This window comes from Xyrauchen texanus, chromosome 4 (assembly GCF_025860055.1).
Source record: "Xyrauchen texanus isolate HMW12.3.18 chromosome 4, RBS_HiC_50CHRs, whole genome shotgun sequence".
In the NCBI taxonomy this organism is placed as follows: domain Eukaryota; kingdom Metazoa; phylum Chordata; class Actinopteri; order Cypriniformes; family Catostomidae; genus Xyrauchen; species Xyrauchen texanus.
Window position 1 is genome coordinate 47,210,649 of NC_068279.1, and position 18,687 is coordinate 47,229,335.

At 43.0% G+C, this 18,687-nt stretch overlaps 1 long non-coding RNA gene across 1 annotated transcript in view; it reads left to right on the forward strand.

Annotated features, from left to right (window-relative positions):
• Positions 1–17,665, forward strand: part of LOC127638167 (uncharacterized) — a 45,344-nt gene extending 27,679 nt beyond the window's left edge. The window contains exon 3 of the long non-coding RNA XR_007969842.1: positions 14,834–17,665. This is a non-coding gene — a long non-coding RNA (uncharacterized LOC127638167). The remainder of the gene's footprint in view (positions 1–14,833) is intronic.
• Positions 17,666–18,687: the final 1,022 nt, after the last annotated feature.

Genomic DNA, 18,687 nt, shown 5'->3' on the forward strand with positions numbered 1-18,687 from the left:
ATGGATTTATTAGGACTACAAAATGTGCATCAAAAAAGAAATGTGAATGAATAATTATTTCATAACTGGACTAATCAGCGGACCAATCGTTGGATCTGAAAAGTTGCTCTGGTCAATCCAGGAAAAACGGTGTCAAGAAAATCCAAAGCCTGAATTGAGTTTCAGAGTAGAGCTAATAGATCAAATACAAACTTGAACTGTGCCAAAGAGCAAATTTATTGATGCTTTTGAAAAATGTATTATGCAGAAGATGGAGGAACACACATAGTGCTCCCAGAACTGTAAACTCCCAGACACGAGACAAAGTTCTTTACAGAGTTTTGTCTGTGTGCTACAATCCATGAGTGTTTTATTAATACATAGTCACAGTGGCTACAATTTATCCGGAAGTAACTATTTTGTTCTTTTGAACAAATGGGATGGTATTTAGACCTTATTTGGCTCAACACCATTCATGTTCATTTAAAAAAAGCAAATTTTATGTTACCTTCACATACAATCCTTCATTTCAGTAAACTGAAAGAGTATCAAAACATCAAAATATGTAACAGGGTCTCTGGGGACATCTTCTGGAATAGAAATAACAATTACATGAAATGACAAGTATGTCCAGTAGATGGCTTCAGTGCTCCATGCATTGGCTGATCTCTATAAGCCAATGCTTTGACAAACCTAATTTCTAGATATTATCACAACTTATGCATTGGATATATTTTAAGACATTTTTTAAACCACTTGTGTTGAAGTGTCAGATCTTGCAATGATGCTCCAATATGCTGTCAAACCTGAACATGCTGCCACAGTCAAATCTGATTGTGCTACAAAGAAAAGACTGAGTCATTCCATTCCAGCACAAAAACACAGGGGTCAGACTCAGTCTTCGACATGTGTGGTATGTTTGGCATATATAGACAGGTCTGTCTACACTTGTATATTTATATATACAACACTCATATATATATATATATATATATATATATATATATATATATATATATATATATATAAAGTTCTTAAATGGGTCAGATGATGTTGATCTTTAAATCTAGTGATATGCACATGTTTGTGTGATGGTTAAGGGGTAAAGTTTGCAAATAGACAATATTAGCCTAATATGAAATCAGTGGAAGTATATGAGAGATCACTAATATAGTCAAATAAACCTGTGTGTGTGTGTGTGTGTGTGTGTGTGTGTGTGTGTTTTCTGCATTGTGGATGTTTTATAGTCTCTCCCTTTTATTTATGTGTGGTTGTGTTCTGCATTGTGATTTTTATTTGGCAGACCATTTGGTGACCAGAACTCAGAAGGTCCAAGGTGTGCGCGTGCACACACACATAATCCTCTGGAAGGGCGACATTGCCATTATGATTCCAACATGAAGGCACAATCAAATTTAGTGCATTTATATCATCAGTGCATTCAAAACATCAGAATACTTGTAATCTAAAATCATGCTACAATATCAATCAAATGTATGCCAGTTTTGCTACTACTATAGGTCCCATTGCGAACAGCAGACAAGAATATGTCCAAATTGTACGTTAAAAAGCCCAAACTACATGGCACACAACAACATAGCTTAATACGTTTTAGCAGCAAGATTATAGCCTATAAGTGTAATGATAAATGGTACTGACAACAGTTCATATTAAACTGCTTGGCGGCAGACTTCCTCAAGCATGCAGTTTTTAGGAAGAGATATCCAAATAAATAAATACAGACAGAAAGAAAAAGACAGCCATTATCTGGACACCAGGGGGATCTGCAGCACCTGCAGCACCCCTCAGCCTTACTATAAGCCTATCCTTTTCCACTGTAAAAAAGTGAATGTCCTCGTGGTGGCTTAGTGACTCGCCTCAATCCGGGTGGCGGTGGACAAATCTCAGTTGCCTCCGCATCTGAGACGTCAAACCGCTTATCTTATCACGTGTCCTGTTGAGCACGTTACCGTGGAGACATAGCATGTGTGGAGGCTTCACACCATCCACCACGGCATCCACGTACAACTCACCACGCGCCCCTCCGAGAACGAACCACATTATAGCGACCACGAGGAGGTTATCCCATGTGACTCTACCCTCCCTAGCAACCGGGCCAATTTGGTTGCTTAGGAGACCTGGCTTGAGTCACTCAGCACATCCTGGATTCAAACTCGTGAACTTCAGGGGTGGTAGTCAGCGTCATTACTTGCTGAGCTACCCAGGCCCCTATATTTTTAACTTTAAAGAAAACCAATAAAACCAATTTAGTTACCGTCACACAAAGGCCATTTTAGGTCATTTGACAAAAACATTTTCACAGTACATGAGAAGTAGTGGTGGTGGCTTATTGGGCTAAAGCACAGAACTGGTAAGCAGAAGGTTGCTGGTTCCATCCCCACAGCCACCACAATTGTGTCCTTGAGCAAGGCACTTAACTCCAGGTTGCTCCAGGGGGATTGTCCTTGTAATAAGTACACTGTAAGTCGCTTTGGATAAAAGCGTCTGTCAGATGCCTAAGTAGAATCTCACAATAAGTAAAAACAACAGTCTCAAGAGATTCACATTAGTGCATGAGCGCAATACTATTACACTGTGTTGGTAACAGATTATTATTGTAAACAACTGAGAGTCAAGGAGAGCATCGAGCAGTTGACATAATAATGTTATGTGATGCGATTCATTCGATTGGTGGCTCTGACAGATGAGAAAGGCTATCTTTAATGAAGATACATCTAACAATTGCGGTCGCACCATCACATGCTAGGTCTTCGTGTCATTTTTCATCCAACGTTGTCTGTTGTTAAACGTTAACTAATAGACAGACAGCGAAAGACGTGGTTTAAATATGACACTGGCTAAAAGCTATATTTTAAAACGTATCGGTTACCTAACGTAACCTCGGTTCTCTCTAGATGAGGGAACGAGTATTGCGTAAGCTAGCTTACGCTACGGGAAAGATTCATCTTTTCTGAGATATTGAAGCCAAAAAATTATCCTTAATTTTTGTATCCATTGTCAACGCAGTGCGGCAGCTGCAGACCTTGAGCGAGCTAGCTAGCGAGCTCATAGGTTGCTCTGCGGCAACTGCTGCAGCCTATAGACGAGCTTAGGCGAACTTCGCATCCAATGAGAGCGTCCGCCCGCTCACTGCAACAAAGCCCGCCAAAATGGGCATGACTAGAGTGCATATAAGCGTAGTTCAGTAGGCTGGAACCCTGGTTTTCATTGACTGAAGCGAAAAGTCAGCTGGTGGCGCGAGCACGGCCGGCTATGCAATACTCGTTCCCTCATCTAGAGAGAACCGAGGTTACGTTAGGTAACCGATACGTTCTCTTCACGAGAGGTTCTCTCGTATTGCGTAAGCTAACTACGCTCACGGGAACCCATTGTCAGCGCCGTGCGTGCCAAGCATCCACTGTATGAGCCCCAGGGAATTAAGGGGGACCCGTGGGAGCCCTTATGAGTGGGGAAATAATATTTGGCCGGCAAGAATGCGGGTCATTGATTGTGTAATACATAAGCACATAGTGGGAAGGGAGCGACAGAGCGGCGGTGCGGTCTGTGTGGAATGTGTCCCATCAGTGCAGCTCACCAGGGAGCTGTAGCGTATAAACCGCTAGTAGTTTTGCCTGCAGAGCGGGCACTTCCATATTGTAAAATCTGACAAAGGTGGAGGGAAGTCCATCCGCTGCCACACATATGTCGTGAATGGAAATCCAGCTGGACCATGCCCACGAGGATGCCATGCCTCTAGTGGAGTGAGCCCTAATGCCCAGCGGGCATGGCAGGTCTTTGGCGCGTATGTAGCAGCAATAGCGTCCCACTATCCATCTAGATAGTGTCTGTTTCGAGTGACCAGACCTTTGGTGCGCCCTCGAGCAAGCGAAAAGCTGCTCAGAGCGTCTGAAAGCGGCGGGCGCACAGTACTACAATCTCAGTGCTCTGACCGGGCAAAGGAGATTGGCGTCGCGTTCAGCTAACGGGTGCTGGCAGCGCCGATAGGAAATGACCTGTGCTCTGAAAGGAGTACCGATCACCTTGGGAACATAGCCGTGTCTAGGCTTTAAAATGACCTTGGAGTCACTTGGTCCAAACTCAAGACACGCAGCGCTGACAGACAGCGCGTGAAGGTTTCCCACACGTTTGACTGATGACAGGGCAGTCAGAAAAACAGTTTTGAGTGAAAGGTATTTCAAATCCACGGATTGAAGTGGTTCGAAAGGGGGCTTTCATAGTTTGAGAACTATAGAAAGATCCCAGATAGGAACCGATGGGGGTGCGGGGGTTCATCCTTCTAGCTCCCCTGAGGAAGCGGATGACCAGCTCGTTTTACCCCATGACTGGCCGTGCAGGGGTTCAGCGAACGCCACAGCGGCCGCCACATACACTTTGGCGTGGATGGGGATCTGCCCTTATCCAGCAGCTCTTGTAGAAATCTGAGCAGCGACGACACCCCACATGTCCGCGGGTCCAGGTCTCGGTCGGTGCACCATTTTGAGAACACAGACCATTTTGGCGCATAGAGTCTTCTCGTGGAAGGGGCTCTAGCGTGTATGATGGTGTTTATTACTCCTTCTGCCAGAGCGACGGGTAGTCGTTGATCACTCACGCATGCAGCCCAGCGCTCTGGGTGGGGATGCCAAATTGTGCCGCTGAGCTTGAGAGAGGAAATCTGCTCTCACTGGGATGGGCCACGCGCTGTCAGTGACAGCTGCGTAAGCTCCGGGAACCATGTCTGATTCTCCCAAGCGGGGCTATGAGGAGCACAGAGTGACGCGTTTCCCTGATCCTCTGCATTACCTGTGGCAATAGCGAGGCGGGAGGGAAGGCGTAAAGCGAGCGTCTGGGCCAGTCCTGTGCCAGCGCGTCCTCGCTTTCGAGAAAAATATTGGGCGTGAGAGTTCTCTTTGGACGCAAAGAGGTCTATCTCCGCTCTGCCGAATAGGTGCCATAGCGTCTGGACTGTTTGGCGTGCAGGGACCATTCCCTGGGGAATATTGTCTCTGGACAGTCTGTCGGGCCGTCGTTCAGGTGGCCTGGCACGTCGCGTCGCCCTCAGCGGCGCAGGTGGCACTGGGACCAACTCAGTATGCGTTTAGTCAGATGGAAGAGGTTCCTGGATCTGACACCGCCCTGGCGGTTTAGGTAGGATACCACAGATCTGTTGTCCGAGCGGACCAGGGCGTGGTGACCCTGAATGACCGGGAGAAAGCGCCGCGGCGCATACTTGACCGCTATCATTTCCAGACAATTTATGTGAAGGAGCTTTTCCTGAACTGACCATAGGCCGAAAACCAGAGAGCCCTCGCGAGACCGCGCCCCAACCCGTGTTGGACGCGTCTGTCGAGATGACTTTCGGCGAGATACAGCTCCCATTGTCACTCCCGCTGATACCATTCGGCCACTGTCCAGGGCTGCAGAGCTGAAATACAGGTCTGAGTCACCTTGATGGGCTGGCGGCCTGTGGCCCAAGCCCGGCGAGGCGCGGTGTTTAGCCAATGCTGAAGCGGCGCATGTGCAGTAAACCCAGCTGAAGTACTGCTGCGGCTGAGGCCATGTAGCCTAGCACTCTCTGAAATTTCTTCAGAGGTGTGAGGCTGTTCATCTGAAATGACGCTGACTAGTCAGCTGCACACGCGCGCGGCTGTGTAGATAAGCGAGCCGTCATTGCCACTGAGTCTAGTTCTATTCCAAGGAAGGAAATTGCCTGACTGGGCTTTTGTAGTGAGCTCTTGGTCCAATTGACTGCAAGGCCCAAACTGTTCAGATGACTGAGGAGAACTGTCCTGTGAGACAGAAGCTCCGTATGTGATTGTGCCAAAATCAGCCAATCGTCCAAATAGTTCAGAATTCGCAAACCCTGACTCCGCAGGGAGTGCGGCGCCAGCGTCCATGCGCTTCGTGAAAGTACGAGGTGCTAAGGACAGAGCCGAACGGAAGGACGGTGTATTGATAAACCTGGCCGTCGGCGAATCTTAAGAATGGCCTGTGACGGGGATTTATCTGAATCTGAAAGTATGCATTTTTCAGATCGAGAGAAATAAACCAGTCCCCTGGCGCATCTATGCGAGGAGTTTGCTGATTGTAAGCATTTTGAGCGGTCTTTTTGCAAGCGCTTTGTTCAAAACCCTGAGATCTAATATTGGTCTGAGGCCGCCGTCTTTCTTGGGGACAAGAAATTAACGGCTGTAAAACCCCGACTTCAGCTCAGGGAGGCGGCACTCTCTCTATGGCCCTTTTGCACAGAAGGTTTGCTATTTCTGAGCGAAGCATGCACGCTGCTTCCGTGTTCAAAGTAGTTTCGAGCGCGCTCTGAACAAGGAGGGCGGCGATCGAACTGTAGCAAATAGCCCTGTTTTATTGTGCTTAACACCCATTCGAATATCCCTGGAATATCTTCCCACGCTCGAAGTGTAATGTTAGAGGGTGAATGGCCAAATCGCTCTGATTGCCGCACACAGCAGCTGAACAGAATGTGTGGCGCGCTTACTGTGCTTATGCTGGACTGCTCGCAGACAGCATGGACAAGCTGTTCTGTGAGTGACTTCCGATTGAGGTGAATGGGGAAAGAGTCACGTCTGTTAAGTGATGCGCAAGCATAGCCACGGACGCGGGACTTACATACAGAGAAGTGTTTGCTGGCCGTGTGACAGAGCGGGCAGAGAATGGGCGCGCGCGCGTATTCGTGGCGCATTTATTGACTCTAACACTCGAGTGGTTCAGTAACCGCTTTTGAGTGTGCTCTGATGGGGACACGGAGCGTGTAATGCTTGTGTGTAGAGGTGAACACTAGATCGTGGGCACATTTTCTACACATAAGGCTGGTCGTGTGACAGAGCGGCCAGAGAATGGAGCGCGCGCACGGATTCGTGGGTGCGTTTATTAACCCTAACACTCGAGCGGGTCGTAACCGCTTTATGTGAGTGTGCTCTGATAGGGACACGGGACGTGTAATGCTTGTGTGTAGGGGTGAACACTGAATCGTGGGCACATTTTCTACACATAAGGCTTTATTTTGGACGCCGTGGAAGCGGCGTTTGAGTGCAGGCAAGCGGGTAATATCACCGGCTTGTTAGCTGCTGAATCCACCACTGCAGTAGCCTGAGAGAAGGGGACTGACAAGGGCGTCACGGGACTTACATACAGCTGGCCGTGTGACAGAGCGGGCAGAGGAGGGCAGCGCGCACGGGCTCGTGGGCGCGTTTATTAACTCTAACACTCGAGCGGGTCGTAACCGCTTATGTGAGTGTGCTCTGATAGGGACACGGGATGTGTAATGCTTGTGTGTAGGGGTGAGCACTGGATTGTGGGCACATTTTCTACACATAAGGCATGTTTACTCTTTACAAGATTTCTTTGGGTCGCCGTGAAAACGGCGTTTGAGTGCAGAGCAAGCGGGTAGTATCACCGGCTTGTTGGCTGCTGAATCCACCACTGCAGTAGCCTGAGAGAAGGGGACTGACAGGGGCGAAGCTTGACGGTGGTCCGGCCGTGGCGGGACTGAGCCATCGTTTTCTCAACAACGCTAGGAGGACTTCGGTTGCTCAGGTTTCAGTACAATCTTAGGCCGAGGCCCGCAGGAGGCGGCTGTCTGAGCGCTGATCGAGGCGGCCGCCCTGTCGGCGCTGAGAAGTCTGGCTTGTTGAGCTGGGCGCTGTGAAGAGGCTCGTGCAGGAGGCTGGTCACGTGGGCGGCCTGCAGAGGAGCTAGCGCGACGAGGCAGAAAGAGATTCAGATCTGAAACAGCCTCTGTCTGTAAGACGGCCATGGAATGCAGAGCAGATGCGGCTTGGCCGGCGGCGGTATAGGCGCGGCCAACACAGGCGGAAGTAGTTCTGCAGGCCTTAGACGGGAGCACCAGCTTAGACCGCCATCTCGCGGAGGGCGGGCAAAGGTGCGGCGTGGAGTCTGTTGGGAGCCTGTTCAGGGGCGGTGACCACTCGAGCCCGAGGCGGTCGACGGCCTGTGTGAGGAGCGCGTTAGTTCCCCTCGACTCGGCGCTGGTCCTGCTGGATTCCTGGGCCGAGGAGGAGGCGTGTGAGCCTGACCACTCCTCGCTGTCCGAAGCAATGATGGAACAGCCCTTATCCTCCGCTTCTTCGTCCGAGATGGCAGCAGAGCAGCCGCTCGGCGGCAACTCGCGGCGTCCGAGTGGGCGGGGAGGGTGAAGGCGATGCTCGAGGGAGGGGCTCCGGCGAGGCAATCGCTTCTACCACTGGTTCCGGCAGCCTTTGAGAGCGGCGCTTTTACTGCGCGGCTGAATGGAAGGCGGCGCTGCGGCTCGGTCCTGAGCGCCGAGTCGAGCCCGCAGGGGTCGACATCGAAGCTCCTCGCAGAGATCGCATCCGCCTTCAGCGAGGGCGAGCTCTGCATGCCCCAGTCCCAGGCAGAGAGCGCCAGATGGCGTGGCGGTCTCCGGTGCTGAGAGGGCGCAGCATGAGGCGCAAGTGGAGCGAGACATCTTTAAAAAGACACTCGTACTCTTTTGTGAAGTACATAAGAACTAGCTTGCTTTAAAAGGATACGTCGCCCGGATGGCGTAGCTCGCAGGACGGCTGAAGGTGGCGAAGACGGCCGGCTTCTTCGAGCGCTGTCCACGCTTGCTTGATGCCCCTCAAACGGCGACGCGGCTTCCAGTTCAGAGATGCGAAGAGCTTCGCTGAAGAGATGAAAATCAGGGTTCCAGCCTACGAACTACGCTTATATGCACTCTAGTCACGCCCATTTTGGCGGGCTTTGTTGCAGTGAGCGCGCGGATGCCTCTCATTGGATGCGAGTTCGCCCAAGCTCGTCTATAGGCTGCAGCAGTTGCCGCAGAGCAACCTATGAGCTCGCTAGCTAGCTCGCTCAAGGTCTGCAGCTGCCGCACTGCGTTGACAATGGATACAAAAATTAAGGATAATTTTTTGGCTTCAATATCTCAGAAAAGATTAATCTTTCCCGTAGCGTAAGCTAGCTTACGCAATACGAGAGAACCTCTCGTAAGAGAACTTAAAGGTGCACTTTTGTCTTTGTGTCATCTTAGACTTACACGGACTTGGATGCAGCATCATTTAAATAGTTTTAGTAACAGATGCCATTGTAGAAATGTAGTATTCACAGTCAGCCATGGCTACTTTAATCAATGAGTGAAAGTGTCTAAGAACAGGACGGTGCTTAGTGACTCCAGCCAGGTCTCCTAAGCAACCAAATTGGCCCGGTTGCTAGGGAGGGTAGAGTCACATGGGGTAACCTCCTCATGGTCGTGATTACTGGTTCTTTCTATCAATGGGGCACGTGGTAAGTTGTGCGTGATTGCAGAGAGTAGCATGAGCCTCCACATGCTGGGAGTCTCCGCGGTGTCATGCACAACGAGCCACATGATAAAATGATGCCACCCGGATTGAGGTGAGTAACCGCGCCACCACGACGACCTACTAAGTAGTGGGAATTGGGCATTTCAAATTGGGGAGAAAAGCAGGATACAATTAATTAATTTATTTTTTATTAAATAAAAGGACGGTTACTGAGATTAAGCCAATAGTATTCGGCTGGTCATGTCTCTAACATGGCAGCCCCCATATGCGGACCCTCTCCATGTAGAATAAAACTGCTGTCATAAGGTTACTGATATGACTGTAGTCTTTAATGTGAGTGCTCATGATTTCCTACATACACTACAAAATTGCAATTCATGTCTAGAGGAGTTAAACCTTTTTAATGAGGAAAAAATGACTGAGTGCACCTTTAAATGTCACTGTTTACGCTTAACAAATTGAAATTTGTCGTTCTGTGTGAAGACACAGGCGCTGTATGCCAACCTCTCCCATGACAAGCAGACGCTTCTTTCCTTCAGGAGGTGGTCACACACACACACACACACACACACACACACACACACACACACACACACACACACACACACACACACACACACACGCATCTGCACTGCTTTCACTTGGACTGTCCAAGATGACGGAATCGACGTCTGTTAATCATTGCTGAATTGGCGCAGAACTGCATTATTTTTTTACAAGATGATGGGGAGCCGAAAACGGGAAATAGTTCCGAACTGATTTCACTAGCCTACATTTTCCATCCAACGGCGTCTTTACGGCATCTCCGCATCATGATAGACGAGCGCATCATTTGGAGGAACTTTTTCACGCCTGCACCTGAAGATTTGCCTAGACTTTGGCTAAATGGGTCAACTGAGGAACCGATTTGGACCACCACCGCGGCGGCGCACATAGGACGTCCGGCCCCCAGACTGCCGAGTTTATCCACATATCTGGGACTTTTTGTGTGTTTACTGCTCTTTCTTCTGGCCCTAGTGATTGTGATGCTTTACCGGATGAAACACACGATCGCCCCGTTACCGTCAGATGTAGAGAGCGCGGGGCAAACGGAGATGTTTCCCGAGGTAGAGTTACGCGCGGTCTGATGATGTGGATCCAGATGCCTCACTGTTGATTTTTTTATATATCCAATAAATCACGGTTGGAAGTCGACATTGGTTGCGCGCGATTCATATATTATTCGCATGGGTTATTATATGCTGATGATTAATGTATATTGCCGGATTGTTTTGATCGCTGGATACACGAATTGCGTTACAATGTTTAGCCAATTACTTCGTGAACGGCTTCAGTGGAAACCAATGAGATGGTAAACATTACTGCAGTGGCTATGACGTAGTATTACACCCACACTATTATCAATGTTTAAGGTAAACATGGTTTGAAACTATAGCGGTCGACAAATATTTCAATATTACGAAACGAATATTTTTAAGAGCAGGATGGACGGTATAATAGGGTACAACGGGGCTCAAGGCACACATTAAGCAAAATGAAGTAGGCCATATATCAAGATCAGGAAAAATGTATTTCTTTTTATTGAATAAGTGGAGCATCATTTGTGTGAAAAGAAATAATAGCAAGGTTGTTTAGATAAAATTTAAAAGGTGGCGAGCAGGTTTATTTACATTTTCATGTATGCATGCATAGGCATATTCAGGGCCGTAGCTAGTGCGGTGAAAGGTGGGAATGGTTCTAGGGGCCCAAAGGTCCAGGAGGGCCCACAACAAATTTGAAACTGTATTATATTAATAAGGGTCCCAGTGTAATATATATTTACAGGGCCCACAATTCCTTGCTATGGCCCTGGGCATAGTTATAAGTCAAAATTGGTCAACTAATGCAAATATTTGAGTCAGCAAGATACTTTTCGGAGTAACACATGACAAAGATGTTTATTCTTCAGAAATGTGTGTGTCGTTTACTGTTAATTTCAATCACATTTGGAAATTACATCTCTATAGCATTCTATAGACAAATGAATCTCCATTATGATTACCCCCACTCAAGAAAAACTACGTGTTTTATGGGGGGTCTTTTGCTCCTGCAATAGGGGGGCTTTTTACCCCAAATTCTATCCTTTCACTTATCAGACAGCTATTGAAAAAACTTTTGTTTAAGTCACCTTGAACAAACTGAAAATAAAAAAATAATTCAGGGATTTTCATTAGCTACATACATTGTAAACATTTAAATATTTAATAGTGTAAACACTATTAAATATTAGATCAGTTACCTCAAAATCAAACTTGCATGCAATGATCTTATGGATCAGGATTTTAAATTTTGCTGTGCATAGTGACAAACAAGTGTTTAGCTGTGGTAGGTTTTATTTTATTGATTTATTTATTGCTATTTTGTGAGAAAATTAAATCTAATGTGCGGCCTTTAACCCCATTGTACCCTACCGATATGCAGGCCAATATGATGTAGTACTTAGTATACTTATAGGCTATATATATATATCATTGTAGATTTTGGACCTGGCACACTTCTGTTATTCAGAAAAGCAGGCACAGTTATCAGTCAATGCCGATCAGGGCAGTTTCTAAATATCTCACCCCCGCTCCCCAGCTATGCCTAGAAGATAAAAAGTGATGCAGAACATTTCAAAATGGCTAAACATCAGCAAATTATCCTGCTCAAAAACAGTTTTAACCCACCTATGGTTTACTGATCTCCCATCCTGACAAAGCTGGTTAGGTTGGTCTGTTTTGATGATTTTTGAGGAACACTTGTGAGCTGGCCAGGATTGGAGACCACCCGGCAATGAGGCGAAAGACCAGCTTGGCCAGGCTTTGAGTCCACCTTAAACCAGCTAAGACCACCTTAGGCAGGTTTAAACTAGATTTATAGTTTCAGCAGGGCATAATTTGCCTGGCCGATATATCTTTTTTTACATGTATTTGACTTATATTGCAGTTACTTTATATTGTAGTTAATGTGTGTATTAAGGCCATATTTATTTAAGTGCTTTTGTATGGATATAAGATATTTTTTCATCACCCATCTATTACAGAAAAACTGAAATGTAGAGATTATTATTGTTTCAGATTTAGCTAGCTCAAAAATTACCTAACACAATGAGAACAGTATACAAATCATCTGAATTGAACAGGGAGAAATGGCTTACGCTCCATAAGAGAGTGCTGCGGCAGGATCATGACCAGGTAAATGAGCTCAAATGTCCTCTGGCAGCAAACTAAATTATGCTCATTACTGGCCGCCCTTCTGGAGCATTTTAGCTCCAATATAGAAAGGCTACTGTGTTAGTTGAATTTGAGCAGATTTGAGATAACTTCTTTTTTGAATGTAAAGATTTTTTAGGTTGTAAAAACTGGTCCAAAATCAATTTAAGACCTTCCTCACTGAACATTTGCTAGGAAGCATAAAGGGGCTTCCTGACCCAGTTGTGGTTTTGCACATCTATTTAAATAAGTTATATTATCAATCTCAGCAAGAGAAAACATCCTGGGTAATTTCCATAATAATGTTTTGCCAGTTAATCTAAATTGTGATTCATATTATAATTATTTTATATTATATTATTTAGAATGGAGTGACTGAATTAACCTGACTACATGGGGTTGCAGCAACAATAGTCATTTTTAAAGTCAACAACAACAAAAAAAAAACCCGTTTTATTTCCATATCTGATGTACGGAGGACTTGGTGACATCATCTGGAACAGAAAATCGTTTCAGAGGCAGTGCATCATTTACTCAACCTCATGTTGTTTTAAACCCATATGAGTTTTTTTTATAAACAGTGGAAAATATAACAAAATATTAGGTAGAATGATAGTGACTGGCAGTCAATGCTGGGTAAATTACTCAAAAAGTAATCCACCATAAATTACTTCTCAAAAAATTGTAATCAGATTAATATTATTTCACTGAAAATGTAATTACAGAATAAATTACTTTACTTTTAAGTTACTTTTTGTTTTTCCACTCAACTAATTCAAAATAATGTTAATATTTCCTTCTTGTTCTTTGTCGAACACAGTGGTGTAGCCACAGGTGTGCCAGGGTGTGCAACTGCCACCCAAAATGCAAGCTTGCACACCTAAATGAAATGCCAGATTGTTTTTATTTTTTTTACACTTTACTGTTTGCATCATGTTATGATTGCATATTATCCTTTATTTAAAATTGGCTTATTAATTACTGTAACATCATCATTATTTTTTTTTCCATTATGAACCAAACCTCCCTGTACTCCATAAATACAAAAAAGGTTTTGAATCTTCGTACAGTTGTGCAATCTTGTGTTCATCACAATGCATTACTGATTTATTTATTTTCCACAATTAACTTTTTAAACCAATTAATGTAACTAAAACCTGGTGTATTTAAAAAAAAAAATTTGTTTCTGTATTGTGCAAATTGTGCCATCGTTTATATTTGTGCCTTTAGCATATTTTGGAATATAATGATGAATCGTTCCAAATATTATAATTTTTTGGACAAATTATTAAGCCTCATATTTTCAGATATTAACAGGACTACTCCATTGCTTTTTTTCTCACTAATTTAAAATACACAGAGCTTTACAAAATTACAGCAAAAAGAAATTGATGCAGTGGTTGTTAATGGTCATTTTATAATATTTCACTTAATTGTGCTTCAGTTCTTGCACACCAGTTTTCTCTTGGCACACCCAAAGTCTTGTTTCTGGCTACGCCACTGGTCGTACTCTCTTCAGCTGTCACAGAAGCACAAACAGGCATACAAGAATAACAATAAATTAATTTTTTTAATGTATTAAACACTAAAGTAACCCAAGTGTAATATACCTAAAAGTAATTACCTTCATTGAAAGTCTTTAACTGTAATCTGATTACAAGTATTTACAAGGTAATGTGCTACACTACTTTTTGTTGTCTAGAAAGTAATTATATTAACGTAACTAATTAATTTGTAATCAGATTACACCCAACACTGCTGGCAGTCCTCATTCACTTACATTGTATGAAAAATAACAGCATCGACATTCTTCAAAATGTTTCCATTTCTGTGCCGCAGAATAAAAACAAGCCATATTGCTTTGGAACAACATGAGGGTATAAGAGCAAATTACTTAATTCACATTTTTGAGTATATTAACCTTAAAGACAACCCTTTAACTGTTTTCAATCCTTGTTCCAAACTCCAATGTGTGTAATAAGGTTGTATGCTCAGAGTACAGTTAGCAAACAATGGCAAACCTGGTACTCATTCTACAACCAGCATACTAAATCTGAGAGGCATTAGCAACACAGCGGTAGACCCCTGAATCATATTGAATGCTCTGCGTCTTATGTGCTAATGAAATGCTTAATTAAGATGAGTCTGTGTGAGATTAATATTCAAACAAGTGTGTTGTTATGGAAGAGTGGTTTGCGTGTGTTTGTAGGGGAGGATGAGTGCTTCTGAGCTAATGGGACTGCCCTCAGCGCTCTCTAGAGCATGAAAGCTAATTGATCATGAGTGTGCCTGGTTTAGCATCCCTCTTTCTTTTTCCTTTCTCAGGATGGGAGCGAGGGATCCATCCATTCTGCTGACTGATCTCATCCACCCTTCATTTGCCAGCAACGTGTGGAAGGACAGTTTTTTGTGTGTTAGAGAGAATATTTACATGTAGAATATAAAACATGCAGTTTTTGGAGTTTTATCTATTGTTCTATTGAAATATTGTACGTGGTTAAATTGTCAGGCAACCTAAACATGCGTTTTGATCTTTAGGGCGGGCAAGTGTTTGTCTCTCATTGGACCGGGAGAGGGGTGTCAAAAGTTTCTGGGGGAAGTCTAAGGGGCAGTGCCCCCCTAGGCCCTCTCAACCCCCCTCTCCTTTAATCCCGCTCATTTAGTACCGTTGAAAATATTATTTAATAAGACTGGATAAACCTGACCACATGATGTTACACAAACAAAAGTATTGTTAAGGCTCAGATCAGGTAGAAAGAGCTGGCTACCGAAAAGTATAAATGTCAGTGCATTAAATATAAATAAATGATAAAAAAGTGATTTCTGCAAACAGATGACCATTCCTCAGCACTAACTTCACTTTTCTGAACCATTTTTGTAATTACTTTTAACCAACTGGTGTCAGGTATGTTCAACATTCAAAAAGTGTCCAAATTGTTTTTATCATATTTATTCATTGATTGATTTCATTTTTGTATTTTTTTTTTTTTACAGTAAAAACATTGTTTTTCATTTAAAGAATAAAAACACAGGCGTATTTAAAAAAAAAAAAAAAAAATTGGATTAAAGTGTACTTCTGCTATATTTCTAATGAAAGCCACTTGGTTTTGATATTGTATCTCTAGACTAGAGCATATACAGTATTTCATATATTTTTAAGTGTGGCTTGGGTGTCCAAATACTATTTGGGGACACTTGAGGTAGCAACGGCACATTTTCACTGTGTACATTATAATCCTACTCTATAGTTATTTTGGACTGTGTGAATACAAGTGTGTACTGTATGTATGCCATGAACTGCCTTAGAGGACATTTGGCTTTGTATAATAATGAAAAAATTGTTTATATACCAGCCTGATATAATGTAAAAATGACACACACTATATGCATTTTCGAATCTGCTTTGCTAGGAAAGTTACTGCTTAAAGAAACTGTAAATGTGTGTGGGTGTTCACATGCATGTGTGTGTGTAATAGAGAGAAAGAGAGAGAATTACATCAAACAGGGATGACAGCTCTTTAGGCCTGTAAGATATTGTAGCTGCAGAAAGAGGATGCTTCTAGGAGTGAGTTATAAAGGTTGCATTATCATTGTAGTACTTTAAGTGCCACTAAAGCCACAAGGAAGACACAGAGAGAGAGATTCAAATATACTTCACAGTAAACTTATGAATATTAATTAGGTTATGTGCAGATAGTGCCAAATAATGTTTTACTGTTTTGATAGTCATTTCTGATGACAAATTCAAGCGCTCCAATAAATATTGGAATATGATTGTCTCATTGTAAAATTTTTGCATCTAGTCAAAGGGCTGGACTTTTCTGCATATCAAGGCACAGTTTTGTGGTCCGTTCTGCATAACACGGCAGCTAATTTTTGCTTATCGCGGCCCATTCGGCCCATTTCACGGATGCACCACCGGCCCGTTCAGTTCGCTGGCCAGTCCGCCCATGATCGGCCCCAAAGTGCGTCGGCCCACCGGGAAAATGCCCGGTATGCCAGATTGCCAGTCCAGCCCTGAGTACAAGTAGTTCCAGGTTCTAATCCGCTCTAATATAACTTTTAATTTTAATAAATGAAGATTGCATCTGTGCCTTAGTGGCTGTATATCATGAGAGCAGACCAACACTCTCACGGCGAAATTGTCAGGATTCGACTTTTCTAAATTCGGCTAATTCGTATGATATCGTGCGACTGACCGTTTGAATTCCTACGACTTTCACTACAGCCAATGACGTCGCTGGACATCGTTTCCATCTAATACGTGACAATTACTTTCTTCTGCAACAGCTTCCCATCATGTTTACACACTCTACTGATTGGTTTAAATTAGGGGTTTGGGTAAGGGCATAATATTAGTAAGTAAGTCCTTAACGCCTTGTAACTCACGCTTACTTACGCATTAGACATCCGGGAATTTGCACGTGATGAAGTCGTTCGAGTATATGCGAAATAGCCAGCTCGTAAATTCTGTACAACTTTTCAGGAGATCGGGTTGGAGCAGACATGTCTGTTAGCATTTTGCTTTGCAATTTAACTGGAAAGAAGTGCAAATTACGTAACAGCAGAGCGAGTAGGGCACACATCTGGATGCACGAGCATCTTTTATCATTCTATACGTTTGAACTTCATTTGAAAGCTAATACAATAGTTTGGTGTTATAAGAGTGATCTGCTTTGTCAAAGCTAAACTGAAGAGTGTTGTTTATGTGGATGAGGCTATGAGCTGTAGACATTTAGACTTAAAATGTTTTGTTTTTCTTTCGCCTATGAGTATCCCATCCTGCATATCATGAAGTTCCAGATAAATTTTTTTTTTTAATTATTATTATTATTCTTTATTAGAAAAGTCTAATACAAACATGATATCTTGTCAACCCATGCATGACTGTTCACTATACTTTGGACATACATTCACATTTGCGTCTGCGTAGAGTATGTTTCTTGCCTTGAGTGACAAATCTGTTACTGAGGAGGGTTTTCATCCAATTTTCATGTTGAACTCTTTTTATGGTACTTATTCATTCAGTGGATTATTTGAATTTACCTAATTGAAAATGTTGTGAAGTAAAATTGTTTTAGATTCTAATCTTTTCTTTTCCTTTTGATTTCCTTGAGTTTTTATTGTTACTGTTCTTTGTTGTATTAACATTTTCAATCTGCCTCTGTTTAAGTTTTGTTTTGGTTAAAGTTTATAATAATTTTAATATTTAGACATTCAATTATTTATTTCTTTATACAAAATTCCATCAAATAGAATTGAGTATTCTTGGTAACACTTTATTTTGATGGTCCCAAATAGATATTTAGCTGACTATGAGTGACTTATCAACTGGCTTGCTATAGCTAGTAAACAGTGTTTCAACAAACATTCAGTAGACTATCAGTAGCCTGTATAACAGCAGCAAAATAACAGTTTATCGACTGACTTGCTATAGCTAGTAATCAGTGTTTAAACAAACATTCAGTAGACTATCAGTAGCCTCTATTAATGACCTACATACATTATTGTTGAGAACATCAGTTCATTAAAAGGTCAATAATAAAGATCTAAATACAGGCTATTGATGGTCTACTGAATGTTTGTTGAAGCACTGTTTACTAGCTATAGCAAGCCAGTTGATAAGTCACTTATAGTCAGTTATATATCTATTTGGGACCATTAAAATAAAATGTTACTGTATTCTTTAATAAAATAACAATGAATAACTAAATATTTTAAGTTTAATTAATTTAATTTGGTTGATAATTGCACAGTTCAATTTGATGGAATTTTGTTGTGAAATTGAAATGCATAAATCTTAGAAATAGGCAAAAATATATTTTAGAGTGTAAGAAAATAAAAAATGTAATGAAAAGAATAAGAAGAACAAAAATAGATCATCTGATCTTATAGTAATTCAGGCTTCTACAGAGAAGGCATTTTCATTAACTTTTAAGGAGACAAAGACATCTTCCTAATATTTAAATGCCTATTTTTATTCAATAAACCAGAGCCAAAAATCTTTCACCTTTCCTTGCTGTTTTTTGTGGGGGGTTTCTTGAGTTATACCATCCATATCACTGACTGTTAGAGGGTTAAACAGTGTAACACCCCCCCCCCCCCAAAAATCAATAAAACAATCAGTCATCATTTACTCACCATCATGTCGTTCTAAACCTGTGTGACAACATGCAGTG